Here is a 20,216-nt window from a genome sequence, read left to right as displayed (position 1 = left end):
TTATTGTGAATTTGTAAAAATGGAGTAAAACTCTCACAACATTATTCACAGCAGTGACCTGGGAGTCAGAAATGCTTTCAGTAGTCTTCCCCATGTCATTTGAGCACTGTTCCCATCGATTTCTGCAATTTCTAGTCCCTCTGCAGACCGCGGGGGAGGGGGGGGGGGCACCAGAAAAATGCTTGAGTTTCCCATAGACTTACATTGGGCTCGTTGCTCAGGTCGAGCACCCAAGCACTCCAATTTGCTTGACCCGAGCAACAAGCACTGGAGCATTTTTGTGTAGATTGTAAGCTTGCAAGCAGGGCCCTCACTCCTAATGTAACTGTTTAGGGTATGTTCACACGTTCAGGATTTCCATCCTTTTTTTTTCAGGACAGTTTTTTTAAAAAACTGCAGCACTTGGCAGAAAACGCAGGTCCTTTTTTTGGTCCTTTTTTTGTCCTTTTTTGATGCGTTTTTTGATGCGTTTTTTTATCCTTTTTTTATGCAGTTTTCTATGCAGAGACTGTGTGTTTCCTAGGAAGCTTTTTAGGGCTAAAATGGCTGAAAATACCCTAACCCTACCCCTAACCCTAACCCTACCCCTAACCCTACCCCTAACCCTACCCCTAACCCTAACCCTAACCCTACCCCTAACCCTACCCCTAACACTAACCCTAACCCTACCCCTAACCCTACCCCTAACCCTAACCCTACCCCTAACCCTACCCCTACCCCTATTCTAACCTTAGTGAAAAAAAAAAAATTCTTAATTTTTTTATTGTCCCTACCAATGGGGGTGACAAAGTGGGGGGGGTGTCATTTACTATTTTTTTATTTTGATCACTGAGATAGGTTATATCTCAGTGATCAAAATGCACTTTGGAGCGAATCTGCCGGCCGGCAGATTCGGCGGGCGCACTGCGCATGCGCCCGTCATTTTGCAAGATGGCGGCGCCCAGGGAGAAGACGGCCGGACGGACACCGGGACGCCGGGTAAGTATAAGGGGGGGAGATTAGGGCACGGGGGGGGCATCGGAGCACTGGGGGGGGCATCGGAGCACGGGGAGGGCATCGGAGCACGGGGGGGCGGGATCGGAGCACGGGGGGGCAGCCACACTCCGCCCACGCACTTCCGCCCGCTCCCCCGCACTTCCTGCTGCAGCGGTTCTGCACATCAAATCGCAGTAAAACCCGCAGAAATATTTTTGATCTGCGGGTTTTACTGCGATTTTGACCTCACAATGGAGGTCTATGGGTGCAGAACCGCTGCGGTTCAGGAAAAAGAAGTGACATGCTCCTTCTTTTTTGCCGCAGCTATTCTGCGCGGCTTTTTAAACGAAATTACGGATCATGTGCACAGCAGTGACTGTTTTCCATAGGGTTACATTGTTATGTACCCTGCATGGAAAACAGCTACGGAACCGCAGCGGCAAAACCGCTGCGGTTCCGCAGTAAAAAACGCACTGTGTGAACATGGCCTTAAACTGTGTAACCTTGTATTTAATTTATTCTCTGTACATGTCCCCGCTTAATTGTTCAGTGCTGCTTAAAAAGTTGGCGCTATATCAAATAAAATTATTATAAGAACCGCAGGATTGCCATACACAAGCTGGGCCTGTTCAAAGACACAATTCTCAGATTTGGCGCACAGGGTGGGGTTAGACCTATACAGTATGACCTATGAAAAGCAACAAAAAATAAGGAAATTAACAGACCAAAGGACATGTGAAAATTTTGGATGTTGCTCTTCCTCTGTGCATTGTTGCATTATTATCAGCTGATGACACAGTTCTTTTTAACAAATTTTGTACCCTCATTCAAAGGCCTCAAGCCTTTTTCCAGCAGACCTTAACAGGAGTGCTGAGGAGTAGTGATGAGTGAATATATTTGCCACTTTTTGTTACTTGCACGAATAGTACACTATTCGGGCTATTTGTTACTTGGCGAGTAATTTGGTATTTGTCTCAGTATATTCGAGTGACCTGCCCAGCATGTTTGGCACTTTATTTGCAGCCAATGAACATGCTGGGCTGGCTTTACAATCACAGTATTGCCAGCGCCATCTTTGATGTGGCATTACTGTGAATGGCTGGCCTTACAGCGTCATAGGGGACATTTAATCCCTGCGGGCACCATCTTGTGCATATTGTAGCCGAAAAAAGCATAGTGAGAGCGCAGTGTGAGAGTAGGGAGAGTGAGAGGAGCATATAGGGAGGTTTTTTCATTCCTAAAAGCTCTTTTAGGAGCTCATAAGAGTGAAGATTAGTTCTTTGTTATGTGGAGATAGCGCATGTTATCAGTTCACATCATCATTGTAAGTACATGCTGGAGATCTCTGCTATTTTGTATTGTGTTGTATAGTTTAGGATTAGGAACAGACTGTGGGATTAGGGTGAGATAGGCATGCTTTCAACCACTACCATGATATACAAATCAGCTCTTTTTAGAGGCAAATAATATTAGGTAGTTACCAGTAATATCCCTGAGTCTGCTGTTGGCATGTCTATTAAAGGCGATTTTAAAAAATCCCCCAAAATTTATATTTGTTAAATAAATAGCGTATTTTTATCTAGCAGTTGTGCGACTGGTGCAATTCGGGCAGAGATAAGCAAATGTTACATTTTACTAGTGGTAATAATTTTCATTAGTCCGCTGTTGCAGCGTGTCAGCAAGGCGATATAAAAAATACTAATTTTCTATTGGTTTAATAAATAATGTATCTTTATCTAGCAGTTGTGCAACTGGCGCAAAGTCTGCTGAGCTCAGATACGCAATTGTGACTATTTACCTGTAATTTTCGTGAGTCTGCTGTTGCCGTGTTTAATAAAGCTGATATCTGAAAATAAAAATAACCACACATTGCTATATACAGTGTTTGTACATAACACCTCTGTGAGGGTAGTTGTGAAAAATAAAGCCAGGATTTTTTTTTCAAAAGCATAAGCATAACGCATTCAATATGAGAAAGGGTGATGTTAAAGGGACACTGTCACCTGAATTTGGAGGGAACAATCTTCAGCCATGGAGGCGGGGTTTTTGGGTTTTTGATTCACCCTTTCCTTACTCGCTGGCTGCATGCTGGCTGCAATATTGGATTGCAGTTAATTCTCTGTCCTCCGTAGTACATGCCTGCACAAGGCAATCTTGCCTTGCGCAGGCCTGTACTATGGAGGACAGAGAATGAACTTCAATCCAATATTGCAGCCAGCATGCAGCCAGCGGGTACGGAAAGGGTGAATCAAAAACCCCAAAACCCCGCCTCCATGGCTGAAGATTGTTCCTTCCAAATTCAGGTGACAGTGTCCCTTTAAGGGACATGGGTGTGGTGGTGCAAGGCCGTGTGACATATCAGAAGGTGACTGTATCTCGTTTTGGCCTATTGTCAAATTTGATCAGCGCTCTACACCATTCCCACACAAAGGCTCCAGTGTGTTGACAAGAAGCACCACAAAGTCTTCCACATGGTCCAGTCTCAGTAGCAAAGAGGCTAGGTTTCTGAATCCTCAACCTGGTCCTCCTTCCTCCCACCATTAAAAGTCCCAGGAGACATATGACCCCAACGCTGGCCACTCTGAGGAACTGTTTACGTTGCCTTATAATTTTTCAGGCCTCTCAATGTGCACCATTAAAGAGGGTCATGAGGAGGTGAAGTGCAGGGATGCCCAAACATTTGAGCACCCACGGCTAGGGGAAAGCCACATTGGGAAAGGACATTTCATGTCTGAAGAGGTATAGGATAATCATGACACACAGTTGCCATCAGTTCAGCCTCAAATCGCAACTCAGAAGGATGATCAGATTGATGAATTGGAAGAGGACGGGGTTGACAATTAGGCCACTGATCCAACATGGCACAATGGCATGCCTAGCAAGCACAGCAGTGTAGAGAGGGATGGATCCATTGCATGAAAACAGGCAAGAAGTGGTAGCGGTTTGACTAGAGGAAGAACTCAGTTAACTGTTCCAGTCACCTTCGCTCGGCTAGAAACAGGCCAAGGGTGCTTTATTCCCCTGTGTGGCAGTTTTTTTTCTGAAATTCCTTCAGACAAAACAACTGTAATTTACAGCATCTGCCAAACCAAGCTATGAAGAGGCAAGAACACTGCCAACCTGAGCACCATCAGCATGCAAAAGCACATGCAGCCAAGCACCCCAGTAGGTGGGTGAAACGCCTGGGTACATAATTGGTCTGATGGTGAAATCATTGCCCCTTCCCCTGTATTACGGCCTTCCCAATCTGCTGTCCATGAAGCAGGCACTGATGCCTCCTGCCTATAACCTACAGTTGCACAGACACAACAGTCAGCAACAATGTCCAGTTTGTTGTTCCAGTGCAGCGTTCAGTTGTCCCTCCCCAGACTTTTAACAGAAAGCAGAAATATCCACCCACACACAGGCCCAAATGCTAAACATCCACATTGACAGATTGCGAGCCCTGGAAATATTGCTATTTTGACTTGTGGGAACTGAGTCTTTCTGCAACCTCTAAGAGGTGGCAGCCCTACAGTACTTGATTCCCAGCCGCCACTATTTTTCCCGAGATGCCATTCCCGCATTACATAAGCACGTTACACAATATCAGCTGTGCTCTGGCCAACACAGTCACAGGGAAGGTCCACCTAACCACAGACACGTGGACAACTTCGTGTGGACATGGACGCTACATTTTACTGACAGCACACTGGGTTAACCTGGTGGAGTCTGGGACTTTTGTCAGATGCTGGGACATCACACATCTTACCCACAAGAATAGCGGGCCCAACTTCCATCAGGGTTTCAGTCTCCTCGCATTCCACTTCCTGTCTCTTCTCCTCATCCTCAGAGGAACTAGGCTCCCCATCACTCCCAAGCTGGGAAGTCTGCAGCACTGCCTTTGTGAAGCAGCAGCACGTTCTACTGAAGCTCATATGTCTAGGTGATACAGCTCACAATGCAGCCGAACTGTTGAAAGGGATAAAAGATCAGATTAATCAGTGGCTCTCTCTGCTGAACCTCCAACCAGGTCTGGTTGTGTGCGATAATGGGTGTAACTGGGTGGCGGCTTTAAAACTCGGCAAGCTGGTACATGTTCCATGCATGGCCCACATGCTGAACTTGGTTGTAGAGCGGTTTTTAAAAACATACCATGACTTGTCTGACCTACTTGCCAAGGTAAGCCGTGTCAGTGCACATTTCTGAAAGTTATCTCAGGCTTTTGCCCGTCTATCTTCTCTGCAGTAGTGCTTTAATTTGCTTTGTCACTGACTGATTTGTGACCTGCCCAGACTCTGGAGTTTGATCTTTCATATGTTGACAAGGCTTAATGAGCAACAGAGGGCAGTGTCTGAACTTCAGTTTCTCAATGCCCATCAGAGTAACACTCAGCCCCCACACATAACAACTGCGTAGTGGGTGTGGATCGCTGACATATGTGAGATTCTTCAAAACTTTGAGTACTGCACCATGATGTTGAGCGCTAATGACGCTATTATCAGCGTAACCATCCCACTGCTCTGTCAATTAAAACATTCGCTGCAGAACCTCAAAGAGGAAGCTTTGAATGCTGAGCAGATGGCTATGGGACAAGATTTTACAGTGGCTGATACCACACAGCCCAGCCTCACACAATATTCTCATGCCACATTGGGTGATGACGAGGAACAGGAGGAGAAGGAAGAGAAGGAACAGGAATTGTTAGTCTGCGCTACTCCCAATTCCAGCGTCATGCCTGTCCAACTTGGATGGCCTGAAGAGGAGGAGGAGGCTATGCGTCATGAAAAGGAGAGGATGGTTACTCTTCTTCCTGATGAGGACACTGACTCTTCTAAAATTGAACAAGGGCTGGATTTCCTCCAACTTTGTAAGACCTACAGATGACAGCAACGAAACGTAAATGCAGCCCAAATGGGTTTTTTTGGAAGCTGTATTAACGTCCATCCCGTACCATTCAAACCCATTTTGTTCAGAAAATCACTTCCTGCTCCTCTTCCTGCTTCTACAGCAAGTTCTTAGTGGTCATCTATGAATACCCCACAGGGGTAATGTTTTTTACTTTTTGAAAACTTTGCACATTGTACAATGGTGAAACTTGTACTCCATATCTCTACCTCTTGTAATAACTGCAAAATGTATTGTGAGATCCCCATCACGGTGTCGTTCAGCTTGTATGATACAGACCCCTTGGGTAATTTTTTGAAAACTGCCAGTGTTACTTGCATTTCTCTAGACTTCATTTCTGCCACGTAAAAGAAAAATCTTTTTTGGGATGGTTAAAATCCCTGTTATATTCTACAATAATATTGTTCTTATTTGCAATTCATCTACATTGAGTTGTTGCAGTAGGAATAGCGTACGAACTGCATTGAACAGCAAGGTGGATTTCTGCTGAGGGGAAAAAGAAAATAAAAAATCTCTTTAAATCTTCAGCTTAGCGAATGTGAATGAGCTGAGTGTGACCTGAGCGTAAGTGCGAACGGCGGTAAGTGTGTGACTTGTGATTCAGTGAAGAGGTATTTGGAAAACCTTTAACAAATACCTGTGTGAATTGGTGTGAGTTGCTGAATTGGGAATAGCTATTTTTACAATGGGTTAATTTAAGGTAGGGGCTCATAATTAAGGGTTTATAAGGAGCAGCTGGTTGGGGCTCAAGTCCTTTTGGAAGTGCATTGAACAGCAAGGTGAATTGCTGCTGAAGGGAAAAAAAAGTATCTTTAAATCTTCAGCTTAGCGATTGTGAATGAGCTGAGTGTGACCTGAATGTAAGTGCGAACGGCGGTAAGTGTGTGACTTGTGATTCAGTGACTTTGGATTCAGGGAGTTTCCAAGGGAGGACGTACTGAATTGCTGTCTGTATTTTATTAATACTTTGCTTTAATTTTTATTTAACTTTTCTGCCTGGTGCAATCCTCATTAGGAAATGCGCTCCACTATTGTTAATGCCATCCAGTGCACATCTTGTCACATGAATGCAATCCTTGATCAGCCAGTCGAGGGTGCACACTGTTGTGCGAGATGTGAGCATGTTGTGCATTTGGAAGCCCAGGTTCTAGATCTAAATGTGCAGCTGGCAACACTGTGATCCATTGACAATATGGAAAGGAGTCTTCTGCTCACTGAGCAGACGCTCAATGGGATAGATGGGGGGATAGTAGCATGGAGCTGCAGGACAGTGGAGCAGCAAACTAGGTGACAGAATGCCGGGTAGAGGGAAGAGTGCCAGGGAGGCTAGTCCTGATCTGGCACACCACAATATATTTGCTAAGTAGGCAGATGAGGGGGGTGCCAGTACAGGGGTAGCACTGCTGCAGCCAGGCATGTCTTCTGAAAGCCGGAGGAGTGATTGCTACAGTAAGGAGAGAAATAGGAGAGCAGTGCAGGCCAGACAGATGCTGGTAGTGGGGGACTTAATAGGGGAACAGATAGGACAATCTGTCACAAAGACAGGGATCGTCGAACGGTGTGCTGCCTCTCTGGCGCTCGATTCCGACACATCGCTGATCGGGTTGATAGACTACTGGTGAGGACCCAGCGGTCATGGTGCACATTGGCACAAATGATAAAGTTAGAGGTAGGTGAAAGGTCCTTAAAGATGATTTCAGGGAATTAGGCTGCAAGCTGAAAGCAAGGACCTCCAATGTGGTATTTTCCGAAATACTGCCTGTACCACGTGCCATGCGAGAGAGGTAATGGGAGATTAGGGAGGTTAATAAGTGGCTCAAGAATTGGTGTAGGAAGGAGGGATTTGGGTTCCTGCAGAACTGGGCCGACTTGTCAGTTGGCTACAGGTTCTACGCTAGGGACAGGCTGCACCTCAATGGGGAGGTGTTAAATATTAATTATTAATTGAATTATTCTTATTCTCAATTCTGTACTGAACACATTGCCTCTCGCTGACATTGCAAAAGCGATTTATGTATATATAGCTCAATACCTCAGAGTATAAGTTAATACCATATAGAGAGAACACGTGGTCTGTGGGACATATAAATAATGTCTCTTGGGAGGAGGGGAGGCTTGTCACGTGGGGGTCACCTCCTGCCTTCACCATCATTCTCCATGGACGTCAGAAAATTCACACAAGGAATGAACAGCTGGTAGCCATGATTCTTTTACATGACAGAAATATGACTTCTATTCCATCTCAGAAACGAAGAGGAACAAGCGCTGATATTTACAAATGGACAATCTGTTCGTAACCATTTTATCTATTTTTATGTTTTGCTGCAATCTGGTTTTTCTGTGGACAATTCAATAAACCACTACATTTTTTATGAAAATATCATGACATTTTTTCTTTAAGAATAACGCACCTGGTGAATAGTCCTGATTAAATAAATGTGCAAAATAAGCATATTTAACATTGGCCAAGCCAGCCAGATTAGATTTTTTGTGCTATTTTTGCATGGATTTCCTTCACCTTCCACACAGGGGGAGAGAGAAGAGCTTCGCTAGATGTTGTGCAAGTTTTCAGGAATTCCACTACAAAACTTCAAGTCACAAAGATCTCACAGAACCTATGAGTAAGGAGACTTAACAGGTGCCAGATGGATTGACAAGTAGTAGGAGTACTACAACTGCCAGACGTGCTCAAGACAGACGTGCTGATGATCAGAGCCCAGCATTTTCCAACAAAGGAACTACAAGCTGAGATATTTCAAGGTAAGAAAAATGGATTTAATTAATTCATATGCTAAGTCAGCTGGAATTTTTAAGTCTAGGTGAAAAGTCTAAAAATGTAGAAATATTTTGGCTTAGCTTATTTGCAGAATGCAAGATAGCAAATCTAAAGATAGATTCTAAGCTAATTTACAAACAATAAAGAGAGCAACTGAAAAATATTTTACAAATGGTTGATGTATTTCACTGGTTCGTTTCAGAGAAATCGAAAAATGACCGTGTAAAAATAGTACCAGTTGATACTAATGATGTTCCCAAGATTGACTGTAATGTGGAGAGTGAACAAGATGTGACACACGTGTCTGTAATGGCCACTCAAGGTGACTTTGTGTCTCATGATGTAAAACAAGATGGAGGAAACGTAGGAGACATGACAACTGACAAAGATGATGTACCAGGAACAGATGTACAAGGGCCACTAAAAATAGAAGACGTCTCGGAGGCCCAACAACGCCTTCAAACTAAATCTAGAAAAATATTGTTAAAATTATGCAAAATCATTCCTGCATATGATGACAAAATCCATGTGTGCAGAAATTCAGAGATATTTGAGAGTTTTGCTGATAAGTTTGATTTGACTAATGAGGAGAAAAATCAGTTGTTTAAAATGTGGCTTCCAGTAACTTTTTCCAGAAGGATCTTATTAAAAATGCAGAGTGATGAGTTCCATGAAGAATTGGTATAGAAAGATTAAAAATTTTGATATTCTGTGGATTAAAAAAAAAATTATCCAGATATTGATATTCTTCTAAAATTGAAGATGGGCTGGAAAGAATGTACTTTTACATTCATGTCCATATTTGAAAGGTTGTACAAAACTGTCATTACAAATTTCAATAAACAATCAATGATAAATTGTTTTGTAAACAAATTTGGATTCCTAAATTCTGCATCTCGTGTCATTGCATCACAAAAAGATTCTTTATTTGAATGTGCGCAATCCCTTGATTTTTCTAGAAAACATGAGAATTTTGGAAGGAAAATAAATTATACAAAGTTTTTGAAAACAGACATAATTAAATCTTATCAGAAGCCAAAATCAAAATTTCTAAATCTGAGTTATTCCCAAAATCACATCTATGAAGCACGAAGAAAATTACATATTTGTTATAAGCCCTATCAAATGATTCAGGAGTCCTCCACTGAAGCTGCTCTGAAAGGGTCAGAAGCTGATGGGCCAGATCTGTGTGTAAAGATGGCGGAAATTGACAGACAGAAACTGGTGAGCATAGGGGGTGAGCTGAACACTCCATTATCACAGCTCTTCAAAGAATCCATAAGTCCTAAAAATGGCAATTTTGAATAGAGGTTTTCAACAAATTATCGACAGAGAGATAAATTTTGGTTTAGGAATTTGCTAAAAATGTAATTATATTATATGATGTGTAAATGAGTTATGCAATGTATTATTTATTAATATGTGATTATTTTATACAATATAATTCTGCAGTCATATATTAATATAGTATACAGTAGATACTGTTGCATATTTGTATAAGAAGAGATTATATTAACTGCATTTTTATATGTATAATGAAATAATTAAAATTTACTCCAGTAATACTTAAAATTACATTAAATACATTAATTAAATATATACATATGTATAACATAATTAAATTATTTTGTTTTTAAATAAATATGAAATTAACCTTTATCTTTTATTATTCCTTAGAGTTTTCATTTCAAAGCAGGAATTGAACAAAAAAAACCTCTTACATGGATTTATGTCTTTATTTAAACAGGAAGATATAATAACTGCATGATTTTATATGTTTAACACTTAAAAGAAATAAGACAAAACTAACTATCTAAATTTGTGTACTGTAATTTTTCCTGTAACAATCTAAAATTTGTTTTTTTCCTTTGCATGGTAAATATATATTTACAGCATGGCATGTCACAACAGGTGTTTCAGTTTAAACTTGTAACCTTAGAAAGAAGAAACTTTTTAAGCTCCTCAGCCTTTACAAGTCAAAGGTCAAGCTCTTATTAGTTTTTCTATTTATAAAATGTTTTACAAAGTGTTAGGTAATGTGTATTTGGGGAATATTCAAAGAAATATTAAGATATAAAATTTAATAGTTTACAATGTGCATTGATAATTAGGATACAATATTTTGGGTTAATATACATGTATTCTTATTCTTTGTATGTGAAATATGTAGTTTCAACTTCTATGTGTGTGAAAGTCTGAGTGAAAGATGACAGATGAGTGTATGAGCAGCTTCTAAGAGTGCACTTAACATAAGAGTGACTATAACGTGGAATGTGTATGTACAGTATGAGAGAGGCCTCATTGTATTTTATCAAATATTATTTACTAAACATATATTTCTATATTTCTTTAGTAATTATTATTTCTTGATTTAGTCAATAGTGAATAAGTGCAATCACACATCGATATGGTTTATCAAGAAAATCTACATTTAGAACATTTTTCCAAATGATAGTTTTATGGTAATTTGTGTTTTTTTTTATAGTTACATAGATGGGTACACATCTTCAGACAAATATATGGCATAAGGCTGAAATGACAGTTATAAAATTAATAATTTTTAATTTTGGTTTCTACAAATGAATTTTTTCATAAAATATTATTTTTTGGTAATAAGGGGGAAATGTGTTTGTGATCCTGATTACATCATCACATTTCATCTATACCTCTTCTTCACACATCTTAATAAAAAAAAATAATATGGTATTATTGGGTATAATAATATTAAGTATTATAAAAGTCCTTTTTTTATTCTAATGAAGGGTATTATATGCAAAGTTACATAATTTCAATATTTTGGTACTTCAAGGTTATGACCAGTATGAAAACATTTAAATGATGAAAATATTAAGGGAATGTGTTACTGAGACATAACCTCTGCCTTTATCATCAACATATAAAGGCCTTATTTTTATTCTACTTTTTATTTTTCATTTGTATTCTTATTTCATTTTTCTTAATTTTTATTTTTTATCTCAAGAGGAAAACATGAATATTTAATAAAGTAATGTCTAGTACAAGAATATTGCTTCATTAAATATAGTGATCATATGGTTTCATAAGAAAAATGTTTTAATTCTGAGTAAATACAACAATTCTTTCACTCATTCATTCATTTATTCATATATATTCTTATTTTGGTTCATGGCTATACAGTCTTACAAATTATTGGTCTAAAAAATATAATTTATTAATAAAGTTTTAGTAATAAAGATGGAAATACTTGTTCCTTAAAAAGACACACTGACATGTATGGTTTCAAAAAGAAATTACACCTATGACATAAAAATGTCCTATCACATGAAGAATATGGTTAATAATGTATTATTTTATTTTTCCAAATATAAATTCCATATTAATATCTTTTAATAATTATATGGATATTATTGATTGCTATGGTATGCTGTGATATTATAGGTTAGGAAAATTACCAGATTTGGTATAGAATAGGGAATGAAGACTTGAATCAAGATACTGAAGTTACATTAATAAAGACTTTTCATATTTCTAAATTCAATTGATTCTTAAAAGTTGCAAGAAGAAAAATGTTATCCTCCACAAGGTAACAATGCTATGATTTCTGAGTAATAATTGACTATGTCAAATATAATTCATGTCACCACTGACAATCACAACTGCAGCATCCATCACTGACAACTATGAGTACAGTATCTAAACTGACAACCACAATTGGAAAGGACGATGATCCTATGATGCTAAGATGAACTGTGTTATTAAGTTTTATTATGTTCCAGTGGTTTCATATCACCTATAAGACTTCCATGAAAGCTGGTGAACAATCAGATAATTGTCAGGACGCTACAACCCTGACATGTGTCCTGTGCACTAAAGACTGGTTATGGTGCTATGTTTAGCAAGGAAGATTCAATTTAACCATTGCTGTGCTGACCAAAGAAGTCACACCTGCTCCAAGACCAATGCGGATGATATGGAAGGATTCCATATCCAATTCCAGATCCAATGTAATTCCAGGTCTTTAAAGGTGACACTGCACAGATATTAAAGCTACAGTTCATCTATGAACTTTGTTTTCTTATCAACATTTGAATGTATGGACTTTGATTGACACATAAGGCCTCTTTCAGACGTCCAGATAATTCCGGTACCGGAGAAATCGGTACCGGAATTATCCATGTCCGTGTGCTCACGTAGCACATCAGTGTGGCACACGTTCGGCATCCGTGTGCCGCCCGTGTGCCGCCTGATGACCACACGGACCGTGCAGGAGAGACAGCGCTACACTAAGCGCTGTCCCCCCTGTGTGGTGCTGAAGCCGGCATTCATCTCTGCTCTCCTGCAGGAGAGAAGAGATGAAAGATCAAGTTTTTGTTATTTTTTGTCCGTTTTGCATAGAAATACTCACCTAGATCCCGCGATGTCTCCTCTTTCCTCTCAGTGCTGGCAGCTTCTCCTGTGTGAGCGGTCACATGGTCCTGCTCATTACAGTGAGGAATATGCGCATATTCCTCACTGTAATGAGCGAGACCACGTGACCGCTCACACAGCACAGGCTGCCGGCGCTGAGAGGAGACATCGCTGGAGCTGGGTGTCGGTGAGTATTTCCTGGCAAGTGGGGGGGGGTGCACAGGGGATGGGAGGCGGGAGGGGACGCACAAACTTTATTTTTAAGGGAAAAGAAAAAAAAAAGATTTTTCATTCCTTCTTTCCAGCGAACGCTGCTGGGAAGAAGGAATGAATTCCGGCTTCAGCACCACATGCAGGGGGACAGCGCTTACTTTAGTGCTGTCTCTCCTGCGGGCGGTATGTGCACACGGAGGAGAGTGCACACTGCTCTCCGTGTGCATGTGTGCGGGACGCTTTGCGGACCGTGCTGCCGGCGAAAAACAGACATGTCTCTGTGTTTTCAACACGGACACACGGTCCATGAAAACACGCAGACATGTGCATAGACCCATTCATTTGAATGGGTCTACGTGTGTCAGTGTCTCCAGTATGTGAGAAAACTGTCACTACACGTACCGGAGACACTGATGTGTGAAAGAGGCCTGACACACAGTCTCTACAAATATCTACCTGCTATCATATATTTCAAAATAATTATAATAAAGATTGTTTTAAAAGAATCAAGACGAAGACATCAAGATGAAGACCAGATTACATCAGACCCAAGATGCTTCTAATATATAGTGAAGTATAATTATATATATATTTTATATGAATATTGGTCACAGCTTATCATAACATGAATTTACATATCATGTTATTGAGTAAGTATAACAAGTCATTATTATTATTATTATTTATATTATTATGAACATTAAATTATTTTGCCAAAGAAGAAGAAAAGAAGAAAGAAGATCTTATTAATATGTTTACTTTGAGGGTTCCAATCAATGTCTATCACACTCAAAAGGGGAATTGTTAAATATTAATTATTAACTGAATTATTCTTATTCTCAATTCTGTACTGAACACATTCCCTCTCGCTGACATTACAAAAGCTATTTATGTATATATAGCTCAGAGTATAAGTTAACACCATATAGGGAGAACAAGTGGTCTGTGGGACATATAAATAACGTCTCTTAGGAGGAGGCGAGGTGATATGAATAGGTAATTCAGAACCACAATGGACCTTGAAGTTCAGAGCACAACAAGTGACCTGACAAAAACCACAAAACATAGGACGAGCTCTGAGACGTGGGAACTCTGCTGACCGCAATCCCTAAACCTATCAAACAACACTAGAGGTAGCCGTGGATTGTGCCTAACGCTCCCTATGTAACTCGGCACAGCCTGAGAAACTAGACCTGAAGATAGAAAAATAAGCCTACCTTGCCTCAGAGAAATTCCCCAAAGGAAAAGGCAGCCCCCCACATATAATGACTGTGAGTTAAGATGAAAATACAAACACAGAGATGAAATAGATTTAGCAAAGTGAGGCCCGACTTACTGAATAGACCGAGGATAGGAAAGATAGCTTTGCGGTCAACACAAAAACCTACAAACAACCACGCAGAGGGGCAAAAAGACCCTCCGCACCGACTAACGGTACAGAGGTGCTCCCTCTGCGTCTCAGAGCTTCCAGCAAGCAAACAAAAACAAAAACGCAAGCTGGACAGAAAATAAAGCAACAAAAAGTAACACAAGCAGAACTTAGCTTATGCTGAGCAGACAGGCCACAGGAACGATCCAGGAGGAAGCAAGACCAATACTAGAACATTGACTGGAGGCCAGGATCAAAGCACTAGGTGGAGTTAAATAGAGCAGCACCTAACGACTTAACCTCATCACCTGAGGAAGGAAACTCAGAAGCCGCAGTACCACTCATGACCACAGGAGGGAGCCCGATCACAGAACTCACAACAGGGAGGATCGTCACATGGGGGTCACCTCCTGCCTTCACCAACATTCTCCATGGACGTCAGACAACTCACACAAGGAATGAACAGCTGGTAGCCATGATTCTACTACATGAAAGAAATATGACTTCTATTCCATCTCAGAAACAAAGAGGAACAAGCGCTGATATTTACAAATGGACAATCTGTTCGTAACCATTTTATCTATTTTTATGTTTTCCTGCAATGTGGTTTTTCTGTGGACAATTCAATAAACCACTACATTTTTTATGAAAATATCATGACATTTTTTCTTTAAGAATAACGCACCTGGTGAATAGTCCTGATTAAATAAATGTGCAAAATAAGCATATTTAACAGGAAGGTGCAGCTGTGCAGGGGGAGAAAATGGCTAGAAGGTTGGAGGAGTGTTTAAACTAGGGATTGGGGGGAAGGTATTCATTTTATAGGAGGGGAAGTTAGTGCAAATAAAGACCTGGGCCCAAATAAGGAAGTTGGGGGTGGCAGTGGCATGGGGGGTGGGGTTAGAACAGTTAGTAATTTAAGAAATAGAGGTACAGAGAGATACATAAAGTGCATGTATACTAATGCCAGAAGCCTCGCCAACAAAATGGACAAATTAGAATTAATGTTGTTGGAGCATAATTATGACATGGTGGGGATATCTGAAACATGGCTGGATGAAAGCCATGACTGGGCTTTTAACTTGCAGGGCTATAGTCTGTTCAGAAATGACCGAACGGATAAGCGAGGGGGAGGTGTGTCTCTATATGTAAAATCGTCCTTAAAACCCATCCTGCGTGATAATATAGGTGAATCTAATGAAAATGTAGAGTCCCTGTTGGTGGAGATAAGGGGAGGGAGAAAAAATAATAAATTACTGATGGGGGTTAGTTATAAGTCTCCAAAAATAATGGAAGCAACAGAGAATATCCTTGTAAAGCAAATAGATGAAGCTGTGACTCAAGGAGAAGTCATTATTATGGGGGACTTTAACTACCCTGAAATAGATTGGGGAGCAGAAACCTGCAGTTCCAGCAAAGGTAATCGGTTTTTGACAACTATGAGTGACAATTACCATTCACAACTGGTTCAGGACCCAACAAGAAGGGGGGCACTGCTAGACCTAATATTAACCAACAGGCCAGACCGCATAGCAAATATAAGGTTTGGGGTCACTTGGGGAAGAGTGATCACAAAATAATAAGTTTTCATGTATCCTTTAATAAGATGTGTAGTAGATGGGTTACAAGGACACTAAACTTCAGGAGGGCAAATTTCCAACGGATGAGAGAGGATCTTGGTGCAATTAACTGGGACGATATCCTGAGACATAAAAATACACAAAGAAAATGGGAGACGTTTATTAGCATCCTGTATAGGACCTGTGCACAGTATATACCGTATGGGAATAAACATACTAGAAATAGAAAGAAACATATATGGCTAAATAGAGCTGTAAGGAGCGCAATAAGTGACAAAAAGAAAGCATTTAGAGAATTAAAGGAAGTAGGTAGTGATGAGGCATTACATAAATACAGAAAATTAAATAAATTCTGTAAAAAGCAAATCAAGGCAGCAAAAATTGAGACAGAGAGACTTATTGCCAGAGAGAGTAAAAATAATCCCAAAATATTCTTTAACTGTCGAATATACTCGAGTATAAGCCGACCCGAGTATAAGCCGAGACCCCTAATTTTGCCACAAGAAACTGGGAAAACTCAATGACTCGAGTATAAGCCTAGGGTGGAAACTGCAGCAGCTACTGGTAAATTTCAAAAATAAAAATAGATGCCAATAAAAGTAAAATTAATTGAGATATCAGTAGTTTAAGTGTTTTTGAATATCCATATTGAATCAGGAGCCCAATATAATGCTCCATACAGTTTATGATGGGCCCCATAAGATGCTCCATATTAAAATATGCCCCATATAATGCTGCACAAATGTTGATTATGGCCCCATAAGATGCTCAATACAGACATTTGCCCCATACAATGCTGCACAAATGTTGATTATGGCCCCATAAGATGCTCCATAGAATAATATGCCCCATATAATGCTCCTCAAATGCTAATTATGGCTCCATAAGATGCTCCATAGACACATTTGCCCCGTATAATGCTCCACAAATGCTGATTATGGCCCCATATGATGCTCCATAGAGATATTTGCCCCATATAATGCTGCACATGGCCCCATAAGATGCTCCATAGAGATATTTGCCTCATATAATGCTGCACATGGCCCAATAAAGATATTTGCCCCATATAATGCTGCACATGGCCCCATAAGATGCTCCATAGAGATATTTGCCCCATATAATGCTGCACATGGCCCCATAAAGATATTTGCCCCATATAATGCTGCACATGGTCCCATAAGATGGTCCATACAGATATTTGCCCCATATAATGCTGCACATGGCCCCATACAGATATTTGCCCCATATAATGCTGCACATGGCCCCATACAGATATTTGCCCCATATTATGCTGCACATGACTCCATACAGATATTTGCCCCATATAATGCTGCACATGGACCCATACAGATATTTGCCTCATATAATGCTGCACATGGCCCCATAAGGTGCTCCATAGATATATTTGCCCCATATAATGCTGCACGTGGCCCCATAAAGATATTTGCCCCATATAATGCTGCACATTGTCCCATAAGATGCTCCATACAGATATTTGCCCCATATAATGCTGTACATGGCCCCATACAGATATTTGCCCCATATAATGCTGCACATGGCCCCATACAGATATTTGCCCCATATAATGCTGCACATGGCCCCATACAGATATTTGCCTCATATAATGCTGCACACGGCCCCATACAGATATTTGCCCCCATATAATGCTGATTATGGCCCCGGACATTTGCCCCATATGCTGTTGCTGCAATAAAAAAAAAATTACATACTCACCTCTAAGGCCCCCGGCACTTGCTATATTCACCGGTCCGCGTTCCACCGACTGCCGCTGCTGTGTCTTCCCCGTACTCTGCACTGATGTTCAGGCAGAGGGTGGCGCGCACACTAATCGCGTCACCTCGTACTCTGACCTGAGTGTCACTGCAGAGGACGGGGAAGACACAGCGGCAGCCGTCGGTGGAACGGGGGACAGGTGAATATTATGCACTGCGTTATACTCACCTGCTCCTGGCGCGGTGCAGTCCCTGGTTCTCCAGGCGCTGACAGTTTCTTCCTGTATTGAGCGGTCACATGGTACCGCTCATTACAGTAATTAATATGCTGCTCCACCCCTATGGGAGTGGAGCCGAGTCCATAGGTCCATAGCTGTCAGCGCCCGGAGACCCAGGGACGTGCAGGGACCACACCAGGAGCAGGTGAGTATTATTACATAGCTCCGCTCCCTCTCCCCTGCCGACCCCTGGGTATGACTCAAGTATAAGCCGAGAGGGGCAATTTCAGCCTAAAAAAATGGGCTGAAATTCTCGGCTTATACTCGAGTATATACGGTACGTAAATAGTAAGAAACCAAAAAAATGATAGTGTTGGCCCCCTTAAAAATAGTCTGGGTGAAATGGTGGATGAGGATTAGGAAAAAGCCAATATGCTAAATGACTTATTTTCATCAGTATTTACACAAGAAAATTCCATTGCAGACAATATGATCAGTGATAACAAAAATTCCCCATTAAATGTCACCTGCTTAACCCAGCAGGAAGTACGGTGGCATTTAAAAATCACTAAAATTGACAAATCTCCGGGCCCGGATGGGATACACCCCCGAATACTGCAGGAAATAAGTACAGTCATTGATAGACCATTATTTTTAATCTTTAAAGACTCCAAAATAACAGGGTCTGTACCGCAGGACTGACGTATAGCAAATGTGGTGCCAATATTCAAAAAGGGGACAAAAACTGAACTCGGAAATTTTAGGCCAGTAAGCTTAACCTCTACTGTGGGTAAAATCCTGGAGGGTATTCTAAGAGATGCTATACTGGAGTATCTGAAGAGGAATAACCTCATGACCCAGTATCAGCACGGGTTTACTAGGGACCATTCATGTCAGACTAATCTGATCAATTTCTATGAAGAGGTAAGTTCCGGACTGGACCAAGGGAACCCAGTGGAAGTAGTGTATATGGACTTTTCAAAAGCTTTTGATACGGTGCCACACAAAAGGTTGATACATAAAATGAGATTAATGGCTCAGGGATAGGAAACAAAGGGTGGTTATTAATGGAGCACACTCGGACTGGGTCGCGGTTAGCAGTGGGGTACCACAGGGGTCAGTATTGGGCCCTCTTCTTTTTAACATATTTGCTAATGACCTTGTAGGGGGCATAGAGAGCAGAATTTCAATATTTGCAGATGACACTAAACTCTGCAGGGCAATCAATACAGAGGAGGACAATTTTATATTACAGGATGATTTATGTAAATTAGAAGCTTGGGCTGATATATGGAAAATGAGCTTTAATGAGGATATATGTAAGGTCATGCACTTGGGTAGAAGTAATAAGATGTATAACTATGTGCTTACTTTTTAAACTCTGGGCAAAACTGGGTGTATGGGTGGATGACAAACTCACATTTAGTGTCCAGTGTCAGGCAGCTGCTACAAAGGCAAATAAAATAATGGGATGCATTAAAAGAGGCATAGATGCTCATGAGGAGATCATAATTTTACCTCCATACAAGTCACTAGTTCGACCACATTTAGAATACTGTGTACAGTTCTGGTCTCCGGTGTATAAGAAAGACATAGCTGAACTAGAGCGGGTGCAGAGAAGAGCGATCAAGGTTATTAGAGGACTGGGGGTCTGCAATACCAAGATAGGTTATTACACTTGGGGCTATTTTTTTGGGAAAAACTAAGGCTAAGGGGTGATCTTATTTTAATGTATAAATATATGAGGGGACAGTACAAAGACCTTTCTGATGATCTTTTTAATCATAGACCTGAGACAGGGACAAGGGGGCATCCTCTACGTTTGGAGGAAAGAAGGTTTAAGCATAATAACAGACGTGGATTCTTTGCTGTAAGAGCAATGAGACTATGGAACTCTCTGCCGTATGATGTTGTAATGAGTGATTCATTACTTAAATTTAAGAGGGGACTGGATACCTTTCTTGAAAAGTATAATGTTACAGGTTATATATACTAGATTTCTTGATAGGGTGTTAATCCAGGGAGCTAGTCTGATTGCCGTATGTGGAGTCGGGAAGGAATTTTTTTCCCGAATGTGAA

The sequence above is a fragment of the Ranitomeya imitator genome, chromosome 5 (assembly GCF_032444005.1).
Source record: "Ranitomeya imitator isolate aRanImi1 chromosome 5, aRanImi1.pri, whole genome shotgun sequence".
NCBI lineage: Eukaryota > Metazoa > Chordata > Amphibia > Anura > Dendrobatidae > Ranitomeya > Ranitomeya imitator.
The sequence above is the reverse complement of the archived record's forward strand: the minus strand, read 5'-3'. Positions refer to the sequence as shown.